The following is a 22618-nucleotide window of genomic DNA, read 5'->3' on the forward strand; positions in this document are numbered from 1 at the left end:
GTTTTACAGAGGAAGAACAATGATTTCAAGCGCAACCCTTCTTTTAAAGCTTTGTCTGTTATTCTAACTCAATCAGCATGTCGGAGTGATTTCCAGTCTTGTCCTCGTCAACACTCTTACCAGTGTTAGCGAGAGAATCATTAACCTGATGTCAGCTGGTCCTTTTGTGGCAGGGCTGAAATGCAGTGGAAATGTTGTTTTTGGGATGAAGTTCATTGTCATGGCAAAGAGGGACTTTGAAATGAATTGCAATTCATCTGATCACTCTTCATGACATTCTGGAGTATATGCAAATTGCCATCATAAGAACTGAGGCAGCAGACTTTGTGAAAAATATTTGTTCTCTAAACTTTTGGCCGTGACTGTAGTGCTGTCAGGAGGTTTCCTTCCAGCAGTCAAACAATTGTTTACAACCTAAAAATTATGTTTTCAATATTTGTCGCGTTGTTGCTATGTGGTCTAAGAGCTTACTTTTTCGATACTAAAAAACTATGTAAGATTCAGCAACTTTACCTTGAGATCTGTGGAAGATATTATCTTCACAAACATATATATATATATATATATATATATATATATATATATATATATATATATAATTTTGAGTGACTGTAAATAGAACTTGTACTGTAAGTGACAATTTAATGAAGAAAATCAAATGATCACAAACATTCTGAGAATGTCTTGTTACAGAAATGTCAATATTAACATTAATTTACAAACGTATGGTCTATTAAAATCTATTGTTTAAAGAGGTTCTTTGTGAGAGAATAATTCACCATCATCAGTGTCCCACTCCCCCCTCCATATTGGGTCCTGGCACTGGAGCTCCAGAGATACATTAAATAAGAGCAATGTGGAACCTAAAAATACTGGTGTCAGCAGCCTAGTTATAATTTCCGATTTCAGTACCTGTGGAAGCTGAAATGAAGAGAGAAACAATCAGGGTCTAAATGGTTTTCTTTGGGAAGATATATGTTTAGAATGTATTGCAAAATAGACTACACAGCTATAGGGGCAAACAGATCCCTAAAAGACTGTCGCACTGGCCCGGTTCTTGTCATTTGTTTATGACTCACATCTTTATACACCTTTACTTATTATGTTCTTGTTAATTTGTTGTTAAACAATAAATTGATAGAAATTGTGCTGTGCACAGTTACCCTAGTAAGTCTTAGATGTACTTATTCTGCAATTCAATGTGATATTAATATTTAGCACTAAATATTCTTATGTCCTTGTGTGCTACAGGACCACAGTGTGACGCTTGTAGTAGTTTGCAGTGCTGGAAACTTTGATTCAGTTCTGCCTAAGGGGTATATTTACTAAACTGCGGGTTTGAAAAAAATGTTGCCTATAGCAACCAATCAGATTCTAGCTGTCATTTTGTAGAATGCACTAAATAAATGACAACTAGAATCTGATTGGTTGCTATAGGCATTTATTTAGTGCATTGTAGAATGTACTAAATAAATGCCTATAGCAACCAATCAGAGTCTAGTTGTCATTTATTTAGTGCATTCTACAAAATGACAACTAGAATCTGATTGGTTGCTATAGGCATTTATTTAGTACATTCTACAATGCACTAAAGGTATCAGCTTCCACACATGTTGCTGATGCCTGCGTAGAGTCCTAATGCTCTGCAGTCAGCTGTAAGTGCTGTGATATGTTTGTGCATTCACAGATTATTATACAGTATTTATGGAGTGCCATTTTAAGTAGGAATTTACTATTAAAGTAAAAGTTGAACATACCTTATACATAACATATCGCACATATAGTCTATAAGAAAGCCCTGCTTATAAAACATTCCACACTAGGTGAAAATAGACAACCTATGGCTAGAAGGAATTGCTGGGAGTTGTAGTTCTGCAATAGCTGGAGAGCCATGAGTGCGATGTAAAGGATTGTAATCTTCCATTGCAGAATTCACAAAATGCTTAATTTAAATGTTCATAAAGTAATGTTGCTGATTTCTATTAAATGTGATAGGTAGTAGTGTTAGGAATATTGAAACACCAAAAGAATGCCCTCCTCCACCGACTCGAGTACAATAGATTTTAAAAAATAAATAAGTAGAGTGCAGCTGCATACACTTGTAAATGTATGGTAGTAACACAGACCCCTCCCACTACCACAAATGCCAGTTTCATTCATTTGAGACTCAGGATTCTGATCGCTGCTGCCTTCCCGCTGTCAGCAGGATTACGCTGGTTTGGTGGGAACGAGTTTCCTTATTCACTTCCAACTAGAGAAGCGCAGCGGTCATAAGAGCTGGTTCATGTTCATGATACATTAAGAGAATCAATGTGCTTATGACTTGCTACATACTGGTCCTCATAGGGCAGTTCTAGAACATTACACATAGGTTTGTTATCGCTCCGTGTCTGCTCAGCAGAAAATGAGTGGGAGTTCTGGCACAGACAATTAGAATATTTAATAAACATATTCAGGAGCAGATGCTGTGAGCATAAAACAAATGTGAAAATATTCTTCTTTATTTCATGCTGAAATTATTAGCACAAACTTGTCTATTGCTGCCAGATTTAATGCTATTTATAACCTCTCTATCTCTCTGATGTAGAGCACCTGTCACCCATACTTAGTGGGGACAGCCAGTGTGGTCTAAAACAATATTCATGAAAATTCACTTGACCAGGAATCAGAACCTAATGAATATTGGTCACAAAATGACTACTGGTTCCCAGGTAATTGTCTGCATTCTGATTAATGTTGGTACAGCCTACATAATGGCTGCCTCTTCTGTGCAGGTGCAATTTAATGAAGAACTTGCTTATGCAAGTAAAGGTCTACAGGTTGTACAAGCAGAATTGCTCACTATCCAAGTGCTTGTCAGGTTATTATCTTGTCCGTAAATGGACGCCTGTGTCAACCCTGAGAACACTGATACCTGAACATTTTTTCTGGAGACCATCTGCTCATTATTTTAAATTCCCCACCTCAGTGGTATGAGAATTGGACTGAAATATGGCCTAGTAGTACTTCCTAATGAATCCTGGGCAAGTATTGTTGTTTGTTGGTTTTAAAGTTGCTATATTATTTTAATATAATGAAATACAAGTTATTCTTTAAATCAATTATACATCAATGGGTGCACAATATAGACAATAAAACCTTTTTCTTTCCTCTCTACACCATTGCATTGTCCTTTTAGTTACATTGGTAGCACCACCCAAGGCGTTGTATATTAACTATTGAGAGAGATGTAAATTTTGGGGATACATCGGTAGTCTGTGCAGTTCGGTATCCCCTTTCTTCAAATTACCAGTAGTACTTTATCACAGAGTGACCTGCTCATTGGAAAGACAGATCCCTAGAGCCAAGGTAAGTGACAGCTAAGAAACCTCTCGTTGGGACACATGGAAGACAATTTGCTAACCATATCCAGCGCATATCTGCTGGGCACAGCACAGAGCACATTGATGGACATATTTGGCATTTTATATTGTGTACATTGGCATATTACTATATCATGTTAGTATTACATCTTGTTGGCAATATTACAATTTGGTTTCACATGGGGGCATGTGCCTGTGTTTTGTGGACATGGAGCTGCTATTCTGGGCATAAAACGGTCTATAGTGGGAACTGGGATTGTATGCATACTCCATGCTAAGTATTTAAACTGTTCTGTTTGCTGTGTTATGCGCTGCACGCTAATTATATCCTTGTTTGCTGTATCACGCATGCCAAGTGCTCACTACCTTGCAGTACTGTTCTTCATGTTATGTAGAACATATTAATTATAACATTTTTAATGTTACCAAACACGTATTGGTTTTTGGGCATAGTACCCTGCCCATTGGTAATTTAGTGTGGCATGCAGTGCATGTCTGCATCCTTTGAAATGGGTTAATAACTCCTGTTTTGCACGGCAGTGCTCCTCTCATCCTTAATTGCCTATACTCCTAACTTTGTGGTCGTCACAAAATGTGAAATTTTTTAGAATTTCCTCCCACACTGATCAGCGATGCTTATTGTTTTAACTAGCCCGATACTGGCTGACTGAGACTGATACAGTCACTCCACTGAGAAATTTTGTTACCTAATTCAAATTATTATGTTGAGGACTATAATTTACTAGCATAATACCTGATGCTTGAAATGGATATGTTTGAAAAAGATATTCTGATTGTTTGCTTAAAGCTCAGAATAGTTTTACTTTCAGCTTCGCAACATCTGCAACCTTGTAAACAAATTTGACTATAATGCTTGTCGTCATGGTTGCAGAGGTGACTAATCTGTGAAATGGCAGCAACATTGTGGTTCTGAGTTTTCAGTTTGCAATTTCAGGTACAAGTCTTCAAGTATTGGGAGTTATTCTAGTAAAAAAAATGATTTGAGTGGAGTTACCCTTTAAAATGTACTCTTATCTCCACATATGCATCTTTAAATGATTTAATAAGGTTTTGTTTGTTGATTTTATCTTTTCATTCCAATCTAAATGTTGCATAGTGTCTATTAAATTTGTCCTTGTAATTTGTACATTGTGTCAGTGCCAAAATAAAAAGTGATTAGGACAGTGGAAATAAGTAAAAAAGGTATTGCCCAAATAAATAGTACAAGGTACAGTAGTTGGAAATGTACTATTGAAATAGAAAATCATAAACTTCACATTTTCTACTCCTCATCCTCACCAATAAACTCTTCTTGTTCTGTCCCTTTATCTCTGATTGTATGATGTCTATATCCCCACAGCCACAGCCATAGCCATAGTTTATACATTACTCAAACATCTATTAGGTGGAGATCGAGCGACACATTACTCCAGAGGAAGAGAGGGGGGAATCCAGCAGGAATGTGCAGATTGAAGCTCTGAAGAGAGAGGAGCTGTCCATAGTGCTGAACCACAAAGGCAAGACTCTCTCAAGCTGTGCAACCGGCATCCCAGGGAATTATGAATATTCTATGTGTACTTCAGTCTATTAAATGTAAATCAAAATAACGGTTTATTGATAAATAAAGTACATTAAGAAATCATAAAGATAAAGGCATAAGGGGTACTTTGTAATATATTACATACAGGTACTTAATAAAAAATATCAATGTCTGTTTTGTACAATTTAGTAAATGACCTGTATTAGGGTGAAATTATATAACCTTTCATAGAGCTAACAATCATTACATTAATAATACCTGTGGACAGAACTTTTGCTGAGAAATTCAGTCTCTGCTATGGACTGAACTTCTGTCTGTTTGCTACAACAGTTCTTATGAGAGATTCCTGTTTACTACTACGGTTTTTGTATTTTAGGAATCAGTTATGACATTAATCAACTACGTTTTTCAAGGTTACAAAAAAACACTATTTTGATGACACTGTCCAAATTAAATTATGTAAAATGTTGAAATGAGCTGCAGGAAAGCTAAGGGATCACTCCACCCAAAGAAAAAATTTAATTTTGGGTGGAGTTGAACAAGTTAATATGTACGAATGAGAAGTTTATAGGAAGCCACATTTACCCGAAACAAGCCAATCGGTAAGTTTAGGGAGTAAACTACATTTTTCGTTTTGGGTGGAACTCTTTCATAACATATTATTTCAATTCAGTTGCACAACGAACAGGAAATATTCAATACTATTTGGCTGGTGAACAAAGATTATTCTAGAATTTGTTACAGCATAATTTTTGGATACAACTGAATATAATACTCATGTTTTGTTCTGGTACAGGCTCTTACATGCATATAACGACACACACATTGTATCATCGTTATTGACACTGCAGGTGCACACACTGAAACATAGACACATGGATTTTGATGGCAGATAACCACTTGCCCCATCTAGTCTGCTCATTGTTTTTAACCTATGGTAACCTCAAAACCTATTTGGTCCTTTAATATTTGAAAAGATATCATTATGTCTATCCGAAGCATGTTTAAATTTCTCTACTGTATTAGCCTCTCCCACCTCTGATGGGAGGCTATTCCTCTTATCCACTACCCTTTTTGTGAAGTAATTTTTCCTCAAATTTCCTCTGAAATTACTTCCTTCCAGTTTCAGTGCATGGCCTTGTGTTCTAATATTTCTCTTTCTATGAATGTTTCCTTCCTATACCTTGTTAAAACCCCTGATATATTTGAACATTTCTATCATGTCTCCCCTTTCTCTTCTCTGCTCCAAACTATACATATTAAGATCTTTTACTCTTTACGGGTAAGTTTTGTGCTGTAGGCCATGCATTATTTTAGTTGCCCTTTGTACAGTCTCTAATATATATAAAGCGCTACGGAATTTGCTGGCGCTATATAAATACATTTTATATATATATATATATATATATATATATATATATATATATAATTTACATATGTACACTGACACATACACACAATGGGTACCCACTGTGTGTCTCTTACCTGAATTTGTAGAAAAGCCACATAGACCAAAGCACCAAAATTGCTTGCCCTGGAAGGTTATTTCTGGTTTCATCTTACTAGGGTTGGATTTGTGGGAGGACCAGTTTAAGTTCTATAAAGGTATTTGTAAGACAGTACATATAGGGAAGAAGGATAACATGGCTGACTAATAAGCAGTTAGACTGAGTAACATACATCACAGTGGAGTTGTAATATAACTGATGTACAGCTTCCGTGCTCTGTCCCTCCTCCCAGCCTCCAAGAAAATATTAAAAAACTGCTTGTGCATAAGAAACCGGGAGAAGCTCACCCTGGATTTGTACAACGTCACTGGCTTCCTGCCGAATGCACGCCGACACCTTAATTAGATCAGTTTAGTAATACGTCTTTTCAGCAATGCCGTCATTTTCTCGTATTAACAGTGCTATTTTTCACTGTTGCAATTGTTTAGCGATCTGCTGTGAGTGCTAGTTTCATATACATGTATATGAGATATATACACACCCAGCTTATCACTGACACAGAACAGCAGCAGCTGGCAGCATCACTGCAGAAGGTAAGAACTGCGCAGGGCACGTTCAAGTTTATTTAAATTATTAAACACACCCACTCTTCCCTATTGTTAGTCAGTGAGGATTAGGGGTGCTTAATTGAAATCCCTAGGGCGACTGGCACACATTGTGGAAATGGTAGCGACAGAGCTGTTTATACGTGTTTAGTAAGACTACTTGCATTGACTGTAGGAAGAAAGCACCCTCTTAATACAGCCATCTTAAATCAAAGTCCCAAACTTCTAAAGTGATATGTGGTGTAATTATTTGAGAGTTTGAAATGGATTCTTTTTTTATGTGTAGTTAGAAATGCACTCTGCTGAAGTGCCATTTGAAGATACAAAAAAAATCCCCTAATATAAGTATAGGATGAGACCTGATATCTGCCAGCTCTGGGACTATGCAAAACTCCAAGGGCTAGATTTACTAAGCTGCAGGTTTGAAAAAGTGGGGATGTTGCCTATAGCAACCAATCAGATTCTAGCTGTCATTTTGTAGAGTGTACTAAATAAATGAAAGCTAGAATCTGATTGGTTGCTATAGGCAACATCCCCACTTTTTCAAACCCGCAGCTTAGTATATCTAGCCCCAAGTGTTTTTGCATAGTGGAAATGACTGCACCCCTGTGTAAAGTGTAACCGCTAAAAATGAGCCCTCCCTGCACCACCCAACTGCTCCCATCAGCCTTTGCAAACTTCTGCTCAAATACAACAATCTTGCTCTGTTAACCTGTGCGTTTTGGCAGAACTTTAAGCTCACTTTCGCAAATTGAGGCACTGCAACAACTTCTCACCCATTTTGTGCTTTGTAAATGAGGCCCAGTGTGGAGAAAAGGGGACATTTTTAAATGTAAACAAAAAGTCAGAAGCATGAAGGATAATGGATCACATACCTGTACTGGGAATAAGGGAAACTTTTTTTTAGAAGTTTGTAGAATTGTTGAATATTCACCAGTGCATCATATACCTTGAGTTTATAAAGTAATTTTTCCTTTTAGCATTGCAAATACAAATAAATGAATTCAAAATAATAATTCCTTAACTCCTCGCTATATTTTAAAGAATTTCTCAAAGTTTTCAAACACAATATTTCATTTTTTTTAATTTTCTGTTTAATTTTTATTGCTTTCATTTTATTAATAAGATTTGTTATTTTCTTACAATTCCTTTTAAGGTTAAAAAATAAATAAGAAAAAAGGAAGGATATGGTTGGGGAACTGTGTGGATAATTGGGGAGAATGTTCTCTTTTTCTTTCAGTCTCGGTGGCGACCAGTGCCCCCCCCCCCCTCCTCCCCCCTCCCCCTCCCCCACACTATATTGTTATAAAATGTGATAGTGTCTTGAGTATTCTGCTTAACAATTGTATACTTACCTGCCTGTTTATTGACAACATCTGGCTATTTTATATATTTGCTACTCAAATATTTTCAGCTTCTTTGACTTATGCCCATGACATGTACTGTTCTCTGTTTTGGTCTCTTGTCCTGCAAATGTACTAATTGTTGATTCTTATCTGTACATAATTGCTATTTTTCAAAATAAATAGTTAAAAAAATAAGAGGTGCTTGTTTTTCCCCCAATCCCACCTCTGCTTGAACAGGATCAAGGGAAAAATTGTCAGAAGAACTTGACTCCCCTACCACACAACAATGTTTACAAATAGTATTTTAACACAGAAGAGAAGCATCAGTGAGTATTAATTCATTATTATATTTCTACTAGGTATTTCTGAATCCTTTAATTACTGGTAAATAAAGTAGTGCTATCCGTCAGAATGGAAGGGTTGTTCAGCTGTAAGAGTTCGTCTTGGGATACTCCGTATCTGGCCATGATGGGAGAGCGTGATCTCTGCCTGGTCCCTGATGCTCAGAAGACATGTTCCATGGGCTGACAAACCTGAGATTGACCGTAACATTCCACCATTCTCAGGTCAGACAGTCCTAGGGACATCTCTCGAGAGGTAGTCAATAGGTGGAGAAGATGGAACGTGGAAAGACAAGATTATAATGACACAGAATGAATAGAAAACAAACCTAGAAAAACAGGCAAGCATACAAAATACATGACAAGAATTACAGAAAAGGCAAACAAAATGAGCTCCAAATAATTAACTGTTAACAGCAAGAATGAAGGATATGGAAATCATTTTGATAAAAATAGATTTGTCATTTTATTTTGATGTGGTCATTATTTATCTTAAAACAAAGTATTTATAAGCTTTTATATTAACCATACAAACTTTATGCCATAACCCCTAGACAGAAATAATTACAAATGGCCATATCTCGTCACTATTCAAAATCCAGCGAGGCACTCAACAAGGATGCCCTTTGTCCCCACTGCTTTTTGCAAAAGCCTTAGAACCTTTAGCTATAACTGTAAGAGAAAATCCTGACTACTCAGGTATACATACATATCCACTCACAAGAATGCAAATTAGCGTTATTTGCTGATGATATGATGTTAATGGTCACACGCCCGGAGAAATCTATTCTCACAATTGTCAATATAATTGAAAACTATGGCACTTTTGCAGGGTATAAGATTAATTTCCACAAGTCTGAGATTCTCCCCATATCAAATATAACCCCGAACAAACCAGAGCTATGTCAAACTTTCGCTTACTCAGAAACTTAAATATTTAGGTATATACATTCCTTCCTCTTTGAGTAACCTATACAAATTTAATTACCCACATATTTTCAGAAAATTAGAATCCACTTTAGATAATTGGAGCAATTTTCCACCATCATTACTTGGCAGAAATGCAGTGATCAAGTCTATTATATTCCCCAAATTAATATACCCATTACAGATGCTCCCTCTCTGTCTTACCAAATCACATGTACACAAATGTACTAAGCTTTTTACTATCTTTTTATGGCGAGGTAAACGACCAAGGATCCATAATGCTAAACTTAGCGATTAGATCAAAGGGTGGATATTGGTTTTCCGGATATAACTGCGTTTATGTTCTCTGCTCTTTTTCGCTATGCTGTGGGTTGGTTGTTAAATCAAGAATACTTTATTAACCTATCGTTGGAATCTGAATTAGTTTGCCCATATTCATTGGTGACACTTCTTCACCTTCCGAAAAAGCAGATCCCAGAGGTGGTAATGCATAACATTTTGTTTACAGCCACTTTTAAAGCCTGGAATACTATAGTGAAACGTCTAAATCATCCTCGAGTCACTACAGACTATGTCAATATATGGGGTAACCCTGCGTTTCCCCCAGGTCTGGATAATATTTATTTATCCTCCTGGAAATCTAAGGGCATTGCTTCGATAAAAGATGTCTTTGACCCTGATGACATTTTGCTCACCTTTCAGCAACTTAAAGAAAAATGCTCACTTCTTTATGTATTTATAGCTATGCCAATATGTCATGTCACATATGGACAACAGAATATATCTTCCTACATCTAGCACTGTAGACAATTTATTACACTTTTCCAAGAATAAAATATTTCAAATCAGAGTCCTTTATTCTGATTTACTTCCATAAGAATTGCCTAAAATTTGGGCCACATATAATGTCTGGTCAAAGGATTCTCTCTCACTCAATTCTGCAACAGATCTGTTCAAATATAATAATAACATATTAAAATGGCTCCATTCCACCAGGTTACAATAGACTCATGTAAGATTTTTAAATCAAGCTTGTCTATCCCAATCTCAAAGAAGGTGCTATATCCCAGATGAATCGGGTCTCTGCCCCAAATGTAAATATACATATGTATCCTTTTATCGTAACATTTGGCAATGTAGAAAAATTCAGAAATTCTTGAATAAAGTCTTAAATTTTTTGTCTTCAGTCTTGGGCACTTCTCTACCGACCAATAAGCATGCCATTTTTCTGTGTCATTTTGATAATTGGACTTCCTTTGTCCCTCCTAGGGAATCCCAAGATGTTAAGCCATTTATTACGGTCACTATCACAATTGCTAAATTTATAATTTTCTGACACCGGATTAACCCGTCTCCTCCTTCTCTATCAGAGGTAAAACATGAACTTTTTAATACATTATATCTTGATAGAAGAGCCACTTTGCCGGATATTGGAAAAGGGGGTTGAAAGATTCTATAAGAAATGGGGCCCATTTGTTGATTCTCTTTAACCTATTGTACAAAAAGAAATACTAAAACTGTCCAGTCGTCTTATATTGTGAGATGATGTGGGAGATGGGACGAACATGTGTAATGATATTTTATCGTGGAAGCGTCCCCCCATATTCGATTAGAGACACCACTCTGTGTACAATAAGGAAGTATATGTTTATTCTTGATTACCTTACTGTAATTTCAAATAACACACACGGTCACTTATCTGTTTATATGTCTTTTTATTTACTTTTTATATGATTGTTTAGTTGTTCATTTGTTAATTTTCTTTAAAATGTTTAACATCCAATGTTATATTTGGTACTGATGGTCTACAATAAGATATGTTGATATATACCAATTCCATATCAACGCCTCCATCGGATATATACAATATGCAAACATTTTGTATTTTTTGATTGGAACGAAATGTACCAAACATTTGTATGTAACACAATTCTGTCATATGATACCTCTTTTCTGGATGATGTATATTCATTGTACTTGCATCTGAAAAACTACGAATAAAAATGTTTAAAAAACAAAAAAAGTATTTTCCTTGTCTATATTAATGGAGCGAGCAGCCATGTTAGAAAAGTCATTGTATATTAAATAAAATGGCCGACCACCCACCGCTCTCACAAGAAAGCCATTTTGTGGATGGCAAATTGAATTGTTAAAGGGGACGTGCCAGTTATAGAAACTGATTTGTTTTTTACTGGTATTAAAGATACAAATTTAAACTTAAAAAACCTCTTTGTCCATTGGTTCTTATAAAACAGTCCTCTGAGGGTCTCATACCTCAAGTATAGTCATTCCCAAGATATCTCAACCCTCTTCCTACATCTGATATGACTGGTGACCACTCCAGTCCCTTCACCAATGGCTAACTGACCGCCTAAAGTCTCATGTTTGGTCTCAGTTCCCTCTCCTCCTTGCCTCCCCCCACTCTTCCTACCCCCCTCTCTCCTTTTCCTAAAATTAAAGGGAAAAAGAAAAAACTTCACACCTCTATACATCTGTTAGAGTGTTTATCTCACTTTGTGCACATTTCAGGCCAAATATATGCATGTGTAACCTGCTTGCTTCTCTTTTTTTTTTTTTTTATCTGTTATCCCCTCTGTATATTAGCCTTGGCTGTTACACAGCCCCTGTTGGATTTGGACAATGTCACTTAATATGGCCTTTTTCAGTGTTTTCTCTGCATAAATTGTGTGACGGTTCTTTAGACATAAAGTTATTAAAAAAAAAAACTGTGTTCCTCGTTTGGAAACTATGGGCTAGATTTACTAAGCTGCTGGTTTGAAAAAGTGGGGATGTTGCCTATAGCAACCAATCAGATTCTAGCTGTCATTTTGTAGAAGGTACTAAATAAATGAAAGCTAGAATCTGATTGGATGCTATAGGCAACATCCCCACTTTTTCAAACCCGCAGCTTAGTAAATCTAGCCCTAAGTCTTAATTTATTTCTAATAATTTATAGGTTTAATAACAAATTTTACATTGCAGAATAAAAGCCAAAACTGGATTTATTTTGGTTCCATACTTCCAGAATATGCAATTTGTTATTTGCATTGATAGTTCATTAATACAATTCATATTATTGTGCATTATATTAGTACACCTTTAACAGAATGCTTGTATGATTTTAGCAATCATTCTATGTTTTGTGAATATACCTGTATTATACACATATCAAATGTCCTACATTTTGCACCAAAGATCCAGTGTTGTTGTTTTTTAATTACTGTATGGTGATTACATTCACATTGACTTATTATGTCTGCAGTACACAATAGCAGTTTCACAGTAATAAGGGGTGATCTGAATGAAGGTTTTTAAAACTCTGTGGTACCAACACAAAATACTAGTTTAATTATTGGATTTGGACATTACTATATTATTTTCTGAGTAATTGAATTACTTATTTTCTAAGCTTGAAATGTGAGTTTAGATTTGTGAATGTAATGAGTTTAGCTAAAATACATATCTAACTCAAGGGGATTGAAGTGTGCACACCAATAAATCCTTTTATGCCGCCAAATTCTATGATTACAACTATACGGTAAGAATGCAGAAATTAATGTAAAAATACAAGTATGAGCTATGTATCTGGAAACCTGTTGTCCAGCAAGTTAAGCCAGGAAAAAGAAGAAAATAATAATAATTGCAGCTGGGGAATAATGCCATGAATACAAGTCACAATAGGAGACACAGCCACACAAGGAGGAGGCAAATACAGCATGTGGAAAAATAGGGATCTTTTTTCTGTGCAACTTGGTAGTCCCAAGCGTACGGGATAATAAATCTCATACTTGTAAAGCAATACAATGATCAACATCCATATAGATAGGATGCAGGCAATATTATTATTTTATTAATTGCAGGTAACATTTTTATATCTATGTGAGGAAAATGTAGGGACAGGTTTTTATGATAATACTCTCATTTGCTTGAACTGGAATGTACTTATTACCTTAGAATAATGTAACAATAATATTACAAATATACATCCTGACAAAAATGATGCCAGAAATATATTACCAAGTTCAGAGACAGCATTGTATACACTGGGTACCACAGATATTAGCTAGTACAAGCGTGCAGGGGCTTCTGTTTATTCTTGGCGGGAAGAGCTTGATGTGCCAACAGGTGCTGCATACCTTAATAGCACATAAGCCTTCAGGCAGCCATATACTTGCCTTTTTATTTTTTCATAGTGGTCCAAAATTGGCATTTGTGTGGCCCCCAAAATGTTCATCCAGAATTTAAAATCTGATATGTCCATATTCTGCCCATATCTGCTACATCTACCTCATTCTCAGGATGTTATGTTCCTGTCTATTTTGGGAATTGCACAATGCCAATACCAATGTTGTTGTGTGTTTGGGGTGTAATCGCTAATATCCATTCATAGTTGGCATGCTTTATATGTTAAGATGTAAGGGGTATTTTTATTGAAGTTTTAATAGTACACAAATGTTTAAAGAAAGTGTTAAGTGAACTCCCCATTTAATATAACTGTTCTTTTATATAATACCCCCCCTTAGACTTATCTCCAGTAACTATGTACAAGACAATACAATTATACTGATTGTCTATCCTGTAGAGACCTAGTACACCTGACATATATAGATGCATATTTTTATTCCTATGTGGTTTATCGAATCAGCGATACCTGTTATAAGCGTTTAAAGACTAGTAAGTCACAATTACTGTACTGCCCTGTGCTTTCTCATAAGCCTTTTAACAAGAGATGAGATCTTACCTGGAAGGTAGAGTGCAGGTTCTGTCTTCAGCATGTGATGTTTCAGCTCACACAGAGTATATGAACCACACCCTGCCCCCAAAACTGGGCTCTATGTAATTGGCTGTTTCCTGTCAGGGGAGGTGTGTGGTTAGATTTCCTGTTTGAAGCTAAGTGGACAAACGCAACGGCCAAGATCTTACCTGTAATATCTAACAGACGGCAGGTCGTCTGTACCCCACTTTATGCACGAAGCATCTCATTGTTACTGTATCACTGCAACAGCAACAGCTATAAGTCTAGCATGTTACACAATTACAAATTTTTATAATGTGCAACAGAAAATATAATTTGAACTTATGTCTACAATATAACACAAACTTACAACTGAAGTCTACTATCCACATAAATAATAAGAGTTGCGTGTTTATATAATATACATATAGGTATACAAGTGATGTAAAAATATGTATAAACTCCTGTAAATAATATCTGCATAAACAGTGAGTGCCAATTTTTTTGACTGAAAAAGTAACTTTATTTGTATAAAGGTACAAAAAACACACGATACATTGTATTCAAGTGTACGCAGTACACCGTGAAACATAATCATTCATACATTTAGTACAATACAAGGCATAAAGTACAAGATATGACATCCTACACTATACATCGAGTACTGCACTAACCCTGCAAACGATATAACATTTAAAAAAAAACAATGGATGTGAGGGGACGGTAGGTGACAGGGGTAGGGTGGGAAAGTCACGAGCCCGAAGCTTTATTGAGACAGACACAAATATAGGGAAGGGTGCATAAATTAAGGCATGACATTCAACAAATCTTCAAACAGTGATAGGGGACTGGGTTGAAGGGGTTAAGGGAGGGAAGACACAAGAAAACACACATACGAGGGCAGAAGGAGAAGAGAGAGACAACAATCAATCAATCATCTTCCTCTTTCTCAGGACTGTCAAGGGTGTTATAGTCTCTTAGTAGGCTGTGGATCAGCCTGCAACAGTCCTGGATGGTCATCTTCTCCCGCTTCAAAATGACACGATTCCTGGCAAGCCACATAACGTCCTTAAAACAGTTCATAGGGTGCCAGGCCTCCTGGATTGCTCCAATGATGTGGGTCCCAGGAAATAATCCATAAAATACTGAATGGTATGAAAGGCAAGTCTTGGGCACACTGTTCTTAAGTTCATGTTCCAAGGCATCCAACAGTGCCTGTGCAGTGGGTCAATCCCAAAAAATATGTTGTGCTGTTTCCCTTCTGGTGATACAAAATGAGCAGTGAACATACCTACACAGGTGCCGGGAGTGCATAAATGTCCTGAGAGGCAGACCCCCTGGATTGCCATCCATGCAATGTCTTTGTGTCTATTAGTCACCTTCTTAGAGGCCACATTCTCCCACACGTGTTTTGCTGTAGCAACAGGGAGGCCTGGAACAGACTCCATAATGTCTTTCGCTCTGATGAGTTTGTGGACAGTTTTTGGCTTCCACAAGTCTGGTTTAAGTCCCTCCAGATGGTGCTCCCTTGCAAAATGTCCAACATACAGGTAAAACTAAGGTGTAGTCCAGTTGTATGGGAAGGAGCTGTCCCACTTGTCCCAACCAAGGATCCTCCAAACAGGCAGGAGGAAAAAACGATACACGGACTCCCCAGCAAAGAAATTGTTCTTTTCAATAATAATTCTGCGGATGCAGTTACAAACGAAGAAGGCTCGCAGCATGGTGAGGATATCCGGGATCACTTCCCCACCTTTGAGGGGCTCCTTGCACATAACTGACCGCTTCACTCTGTCCATTTTGGAGCCCCAGATGAAGTGGAAGACTGTCCTCGTGATGGTCTTGCAGACGGCAGCAGGTGGTGGCCAAGCTTGGGCCGTGTACTGCAGAATGGTAAGAATCTCGTGGGCAACACCAGAGCATTCCCTTCGATGGTAAGGTCTCTGAGGCTTCACAAGCCAATCTTTTGTCTGTCTGTCGCCAGCCTTACTTCCCAACACTTCAGGGCCGCCTCCTCTCCACCAAACCAAACTCCAAGAATTTTTATGAAGTCCGACTTGATTGTGAAGGGAAATGCAGCGGGGAATGACAGGTGCCACTGTCCGAAGAGTAACACCTCAGACTTCCCGCAAATGACCTTTGCCCCTGAAGCTTGGCAGAAGTTCTCGCAGGACTGAATGAGTGCTGTCACCGAACGCTGGTCAGCGCAGAAGGCAGTGACGTTGTCCATATAGAGTGAACACTTGGCCTCTAGTCGGTCTGGACACGGTGCGGTGATGCCTCTTATCTCTGGATTTTGTCTGATGCACATCGCAAAGAGCACTATACAACAAACAAAAAGAAGAGGTGAAAGAGGGCAGCCTTGTCTAACCCCAGACATAACTGAAAAGGGGTCAGTCTTCCAGCCATTCTCCAACGAGCTGTAAATGTCAAGGTACACCAGGTTACATAAGAACAAAACATAACACCCAAACCAAACCTGCACAAAACCCTACACATAAAATCACGAGAAACACGATCAAAGGCCATCTCCTGATCAAGACTGACCAGGGCCACTTGTGTATTGCGATATTTGATGTAATGGACCGTGTCTCTAAGCAGCGCAAGGCTGTCTGCAATACTGTGACCAGAAATGCCACAAGTTTGATCCGGATGAACAATCTGTCCTGTTGGCTAGTACCTTGGCGAGGATCTTGTGGTCTACATTCAGGAGAGAGATGGGCCATCAATTTTTAAGGTCACATCTCTCCCCCTTGCGCTTATACAGTCCCTCTCTCAGAGTAGGACGCATTCTGCCATCCACCACCATCTCCTTGTACAGCTCTAGTAGGTCCAGGCCAATGAGGTTCCACAGCGCTACAAAGAGCTCTGTTGGGAGACCGTCACTGCCCGGGGTTCTACCTGGCCTAAAGGATCTGGTGGCAGAGTGCAGCTCCCCTAACATCAGGGGGGAGTCAATGGCTTCTCTACCTGCAGGATCAATAGTGTTAGTGATACCTGACAGGAACGATTCAGAAGCATCGGTGTTGATGGTCTTAGGGGAGTAGAGGTTGCTGTAGTAGCCTGTGACAACTCCCATGAAGCCCTCTTTCCCTTTTCTCGTCCCGCAGCTCAGTCAGGGGCGTGTTGCCAGAGTGGAGTTTTCTGAAAAAGAAAGTTACATTTCTCACCCCTTTCCAGGTTCTCCACCTTAGAAAGGAAGACTATGCGCATGGACTTCTCCTCAAAGTGCCTTTTCAGGCCCCCCTTGGCCTCCGCCAGATCATCCGTCATGTCCCAGCCGCAAAGTCGGAGATCCAACAGGGACTGCAGCTGATGCTGCAGCCTCCTGAAGTTTCTCTTCCTCTCACACGCCTGTTGTCTTCTCTTAGCCTGAAAGAAACTGCAAATCTTGACCTTAACAAATTCCCACCAGTTAGACATTCAATCAATACAATTTATCGTTTTTCCACGTGATGTAGGCATTCCTCAGCTCCTCCAACACATCCTCCCTCTCCAGCAAGGCACAATTCAATATCCAGGAGCTTAGGCCGGGAGGAAAACCCCCTCGAAGAGAATAGCCCTGTGGTCTGAGAAGAAGCAGGGAACCATGACATGCCTGTTCTGCAGTACTGCTCTCGAGGTAAACACAAAGTCAATCCGGGAACGCACTGAGCCATTGGGGCGGCTCCAAGTATAATTTACAGAGCCAGTCCCCATGGATCCCACTGCATCCGCAAGAATTCCTCGTCTACCATCTTCTGCAGCAACCTAGAAGAGACATCATGTTTAGCAGTGCTGTTAGTACTATGTCCTCCTTCCTCTATAGGACAGTTAAAATCCCCGGCCATCACTACAGCCCTGGTGGTCGCGAGTTGGGCTCGCAGAGGCTGGAAAAGCTCCAAATACTCATTCTTACCAGGGATGCATACACACAGATTAGCCTGATAGGCTCACCCGCCCCAGAGCCATCTATGATAAGCAATCTGCCATATACAAACTCCTGAATGAAATCAAGTCTAAAGAGGCTTCCCTTGATAAGTATCACTCCCCCAGACCAATAGGAGGGCCCATGAGACCACTGCCTACCCAGATGTCTGAGAGCTAGAGAAAGGCAAAGAACATTCCTGCAACATGTAAACATCACAGTTCTGACTGTCAAGGAAAGTAAACACAGACTGACGTCTCATCTTATCCTTCACACTCCTCACATTAATGGTAAAAAGAGAAAAATTAGCTATTAGTTGGGAGAAAAAGGAAAGTTAGCACATACAATACATGAGTTACCATCCTTGTCAGGTGGGACTTGGTCCGGTCTGCCCAAGTCAACATGTTGAGATGGAAGCAGACCTCTCTCTTCCAGCTGATCAAAAGGGCAGATGTCGGGCAGCTGCAGGAATTCGTCCACATCCAACTCCTCCTCTGTTTCAGAATCCTGAGCTGCCAGCAGCTCCTCAACTATCTCTTCCAGGGCCTCCTGCTGTGAAATGCAGGGGTCTTTTCTTCCTTCTTCTTAGGGACAGGAGGCAGGAACTGCAGCAGCTGAAGCCATCTTCCTGGCTATTCTTCCTGGGACAGAAAGGCTTAAAAAGCTGGTCTGGATGGTGATCTTCTTCAAGGTAGGTGGAGCTATGCAAATTTCTTCCTGCTGGGTAGAGAAGAGCAGGGTCTTCCGCTGAGAAGGGGTGTTTCTTCCGCTGGGGTCTTCCCAAACAGAGAAGAGCAGGGCAAGATCTCCAGAAGAGAAGAAGGCTTCTTCAGCAGGAGTTGATCTTAAAGTTTTCTTCCAGCAGGCAGGATCTAGCAGACTTTCTTTCCCCGAAGCAGATCTTATGTGTCTTTTTTCTTCTGGCTGGCATAAGAATCAAGGTGCAGCACAGTCTTAAAGTTTGAACCCTCACCAGTGTTAGATCATGCTATGGAACGAGCCATGATCAGCATTACGACCACCGGGTGTTGGGCCTGATAAGAACAGATAATACACTTGATCTTAGCCAAAAGGCCGAGAAGCGATCACACAGTGAGTGCCAATGTCTTACCAATAATCACTTGTGTATAATAATGAGTAAAGCACACATTACTGTAAATTGTTACACATGTTTGAAGTCATCTCAGCTTTCTGTGATGCTTATAAAAACACTTGGCCTATAGTCTTGTACTATTATATGGTTACATAACTCTTCAGTTAGCTATGCAATTTACAGTAAGGACTAGGTAGTACATTATTTCATAAAATATTTTCGATAGCTTGCACCAGACTCCTAATTATTTATTTAAAGTTAAACATAAAATTAAAATCGAAACACAACTTTTAACCAGAGCATGGAGCTTGAGCGTAGTACCGAATGTATTCAAATTAAAGTGTATCTCACAATATGTTTCCATTTGAATCTGAGTGTAAGTATATAGACAGAAAGAACAGACTGCAGTATGTTCACATCAGAACACATAAAAAAAAATATCCTTGATATTATAAAATAAATGAACAACTCTTTATAATCATTAATACAAATTTGGATTTTATAAATATATAATTTCGTTTTACATTTAAATGCATAAATCAAGATGCTTTTAATGCGTACTATACATTCAATGCATTTATTATGATGTGTCTTACTTGCACACACGTTCTGTACTAGCTAGTGGCACGCACATGTGTAGTTTTTAAGACAAAGACTGCCAGTCATCACTAGCTGGAGAAAAAGATATGGCTGAAACCAGGTGTACTTATGGGAAACCCAGGACTTGAATAAGTTGCATCTGCGGCACACCCTGAAGCCCATTGCCTATGTTAATCCGCAAATCCCTCCCCCGTTACACCTTGCAAGTCATTGGCCGTCGTGTCATTTGCATTCTAAATGAATCTGGCCCAAAATGCACCCCTCACTATGCACAGCGGAGGTAGCCAATCTGGGGGTTGAATCAATATTTCTGAGAATTAAACAATCAATTCACCTGACCCAGCGATGGCAAGTAAGTATTGGTACTTACTTGCCATTATAAAAATAGCTCTGCACTTCTAGATGAGGTGTTAATAAAAAAAACATACTGTAGCATATATTGCTGATAACAAAGAAGCTTATTTTCTCATTCAATTCAGAATATGCCAGTGTGCAGTGAGCAATATAAGTGATTTTGAGAATACAGAGCTGTTCAGACATGCAATGAAATGTGACAGTATAATAATACTTGTAGTGTGACACATCATAACTAATAAACGTTTAGTTCTTTTTTTCTTCCCATTTGTTTTGATTACATCAACATAGATTTTACCTGGTTGGTTATACACTCTCATGGCTGTTTTGTTGGAGATGCTTTGTACTTTATCACCAACTCCGTGGAGCATTTAATGTGTGAAAGAACTAACTGAGACACACTCAGTGTACCTGCCGAGCTCTTGTGTGTTGTGACCAGAGACACAACCTACATACATAAAAGACTGTAAAACATGTTTTTTTTCCAACGCCTCATACTGTTTCCTAGTAAACAAGTCCTTTCTGTCCATTGTCTTTATCTGTAGAATACTTTACCAGACTAGTAAAAGTGGGGATGATTTCAAATTACAAATATTTTTAGAAAATTGTGTTAATTAAAAAAGAAAAACACACATAGTGGAGACAGCCAATTTGTTGGCTAAATCAATATTCACGAGAATGCAGCATATCAATCAAGGGGGACTAGTTTCATCTCTAGAGGCATGGGGCACTTTCTGCCTCATACCTCAATTATGTACCTAGTTCCTGAAGATATAATAGACTGTTTAGCCCATATGATGGCTTCCTCCACTACGTGTAGATGAGGTGTACCCTTTAAAGATAAATGGACATCAAAATTAACATTTTGGCCCCAAAAAAGTTTGTAAAATACTTTTCAACTACAATTTTATTAATTACATTTTAACAGTACTATATAATAAACATATACTATAAATATATGTATTAGACACACACACACACACACACACACACACACTCTCTGTCTCAGTGGATACTTTATTAGTATACCTGCTCGTCAATGCAATATCTAGTCAGCCAAATACGTTACAGCAACTCAATGCCTAAAAGCATGTAGTCATGGTCAAGAGGTTCGGTTGTTGTTCAGACCTCCCACCGGAATGGGGAAGATATGTGATCTAAGTGACCTTGACCGTGGAATGATTGCTGGTGTCAGGAGTGTTTTGAGTATCTCAGAAACTGCTTATTTCCAAGGATTTTCATGCACAACAGTCTCTAGAGTTTACAGAGAATAGTGCGCAAAGTGAAAAACATCAAGTGAGCGGCAATACTGAGGGTGAAAACACCTTGCTAATGATAGAGGACAGCTGACATGAAGGCGACATTCCTACACCGTTCACCTGATTTGGATGTAAATACCCTCAAATTAAAGCTGAAAGTCTGCAGTTAAAGCACATCTTGTTAGTTTCATTTCAAATCCATTGTGGTGGTGTATAGAGCCCAAAATATGATAATTGTCTCGATGTCCCAATATTTATGGAGTTGAATTGTATGTATGTATATATATATATATATATATATATATATATATATATATATATATATATATATATATATATGCACACTATATATATATATATATATATATATATATATATATATATATATATATATATATTATATACACATACACACACACACACATATATATATATATATATATCTATATAATACACACACACACACAGACACACAGACACACACACACACACCAATGATTCATTACATTAAAACCACTGACAAGTGCAATGAATCATCATCATCACCAATTATTTATATAGCGCCACTGATTCCGAAGCGCTGTACAGAGAACTCATTCACATCAGTCACTGCCCCATTGGAGCTAAAAGTCTAAATTCCCTAACATACACAGGCAGACAGAGAGATAGAGAGACTAGGGTCAATTTTGATAGCAGCCAATTAACCTACTAGTATGTTTTTGGAGTGTGGGAGGAAACTGGAGCACTCGGAGGACACCCACGTAAACACGGGGGGGAACATACAAACTCCACACAGATAAGGCCATGGTCAGGAATTGAACTCATGAACCCAGCGCTGTGAGGCAGAAGTGCTAACCACTTAGCCACCGTGCTGCCCACAATGAATAACAGATCATCTCGCTACAATGGCACCTGTCAGGGGGTGGGAAATATTAAGCAGCACATGAACAGTCATTTCTTAAAGTTGATGTGGTGGAAGCAGAATCAATGAAGCAGAATAAATGGGCAAGCATAAGGATCTGAGCGACTTTGACAAGGGCCAATTTGGGATGGCTAGATGACTGGGTCAGAGCATCTCCAAAATGGCATGGTTTTGTGGGG

The 22618-nt window shown here is 38.4% G+C and overlaps 1 pseudogene; it reads right to left on the reverse strand.

Moving 5' to 3' along the window:
- Window positions 1–19166: 19166 nt before the first annotated feature.
- LOC142095971 (U2 spliceosomal RNA) lies at window positions 19167–19297 on the reverse strand (annotated as a pseudogene).
- Between the last annotated feature and the right edge of the window lie 3321 nt (window positions 19298–22618).

Source organism: Mixophyes fleayi, chromosome 6, assembly GCF_038048845.1.
Source record: "Mixophyes fleayi isolate aMixFle1 chromosome 6, aMixFle1.hap1, whole genome shotgun sequence".
Lineage (NCBI taxonomy): Eukaryota > Metazoa > Chordata > Amphibia > Anura > Limnodynastidae > Mixophyes > Mixophyes fleayi.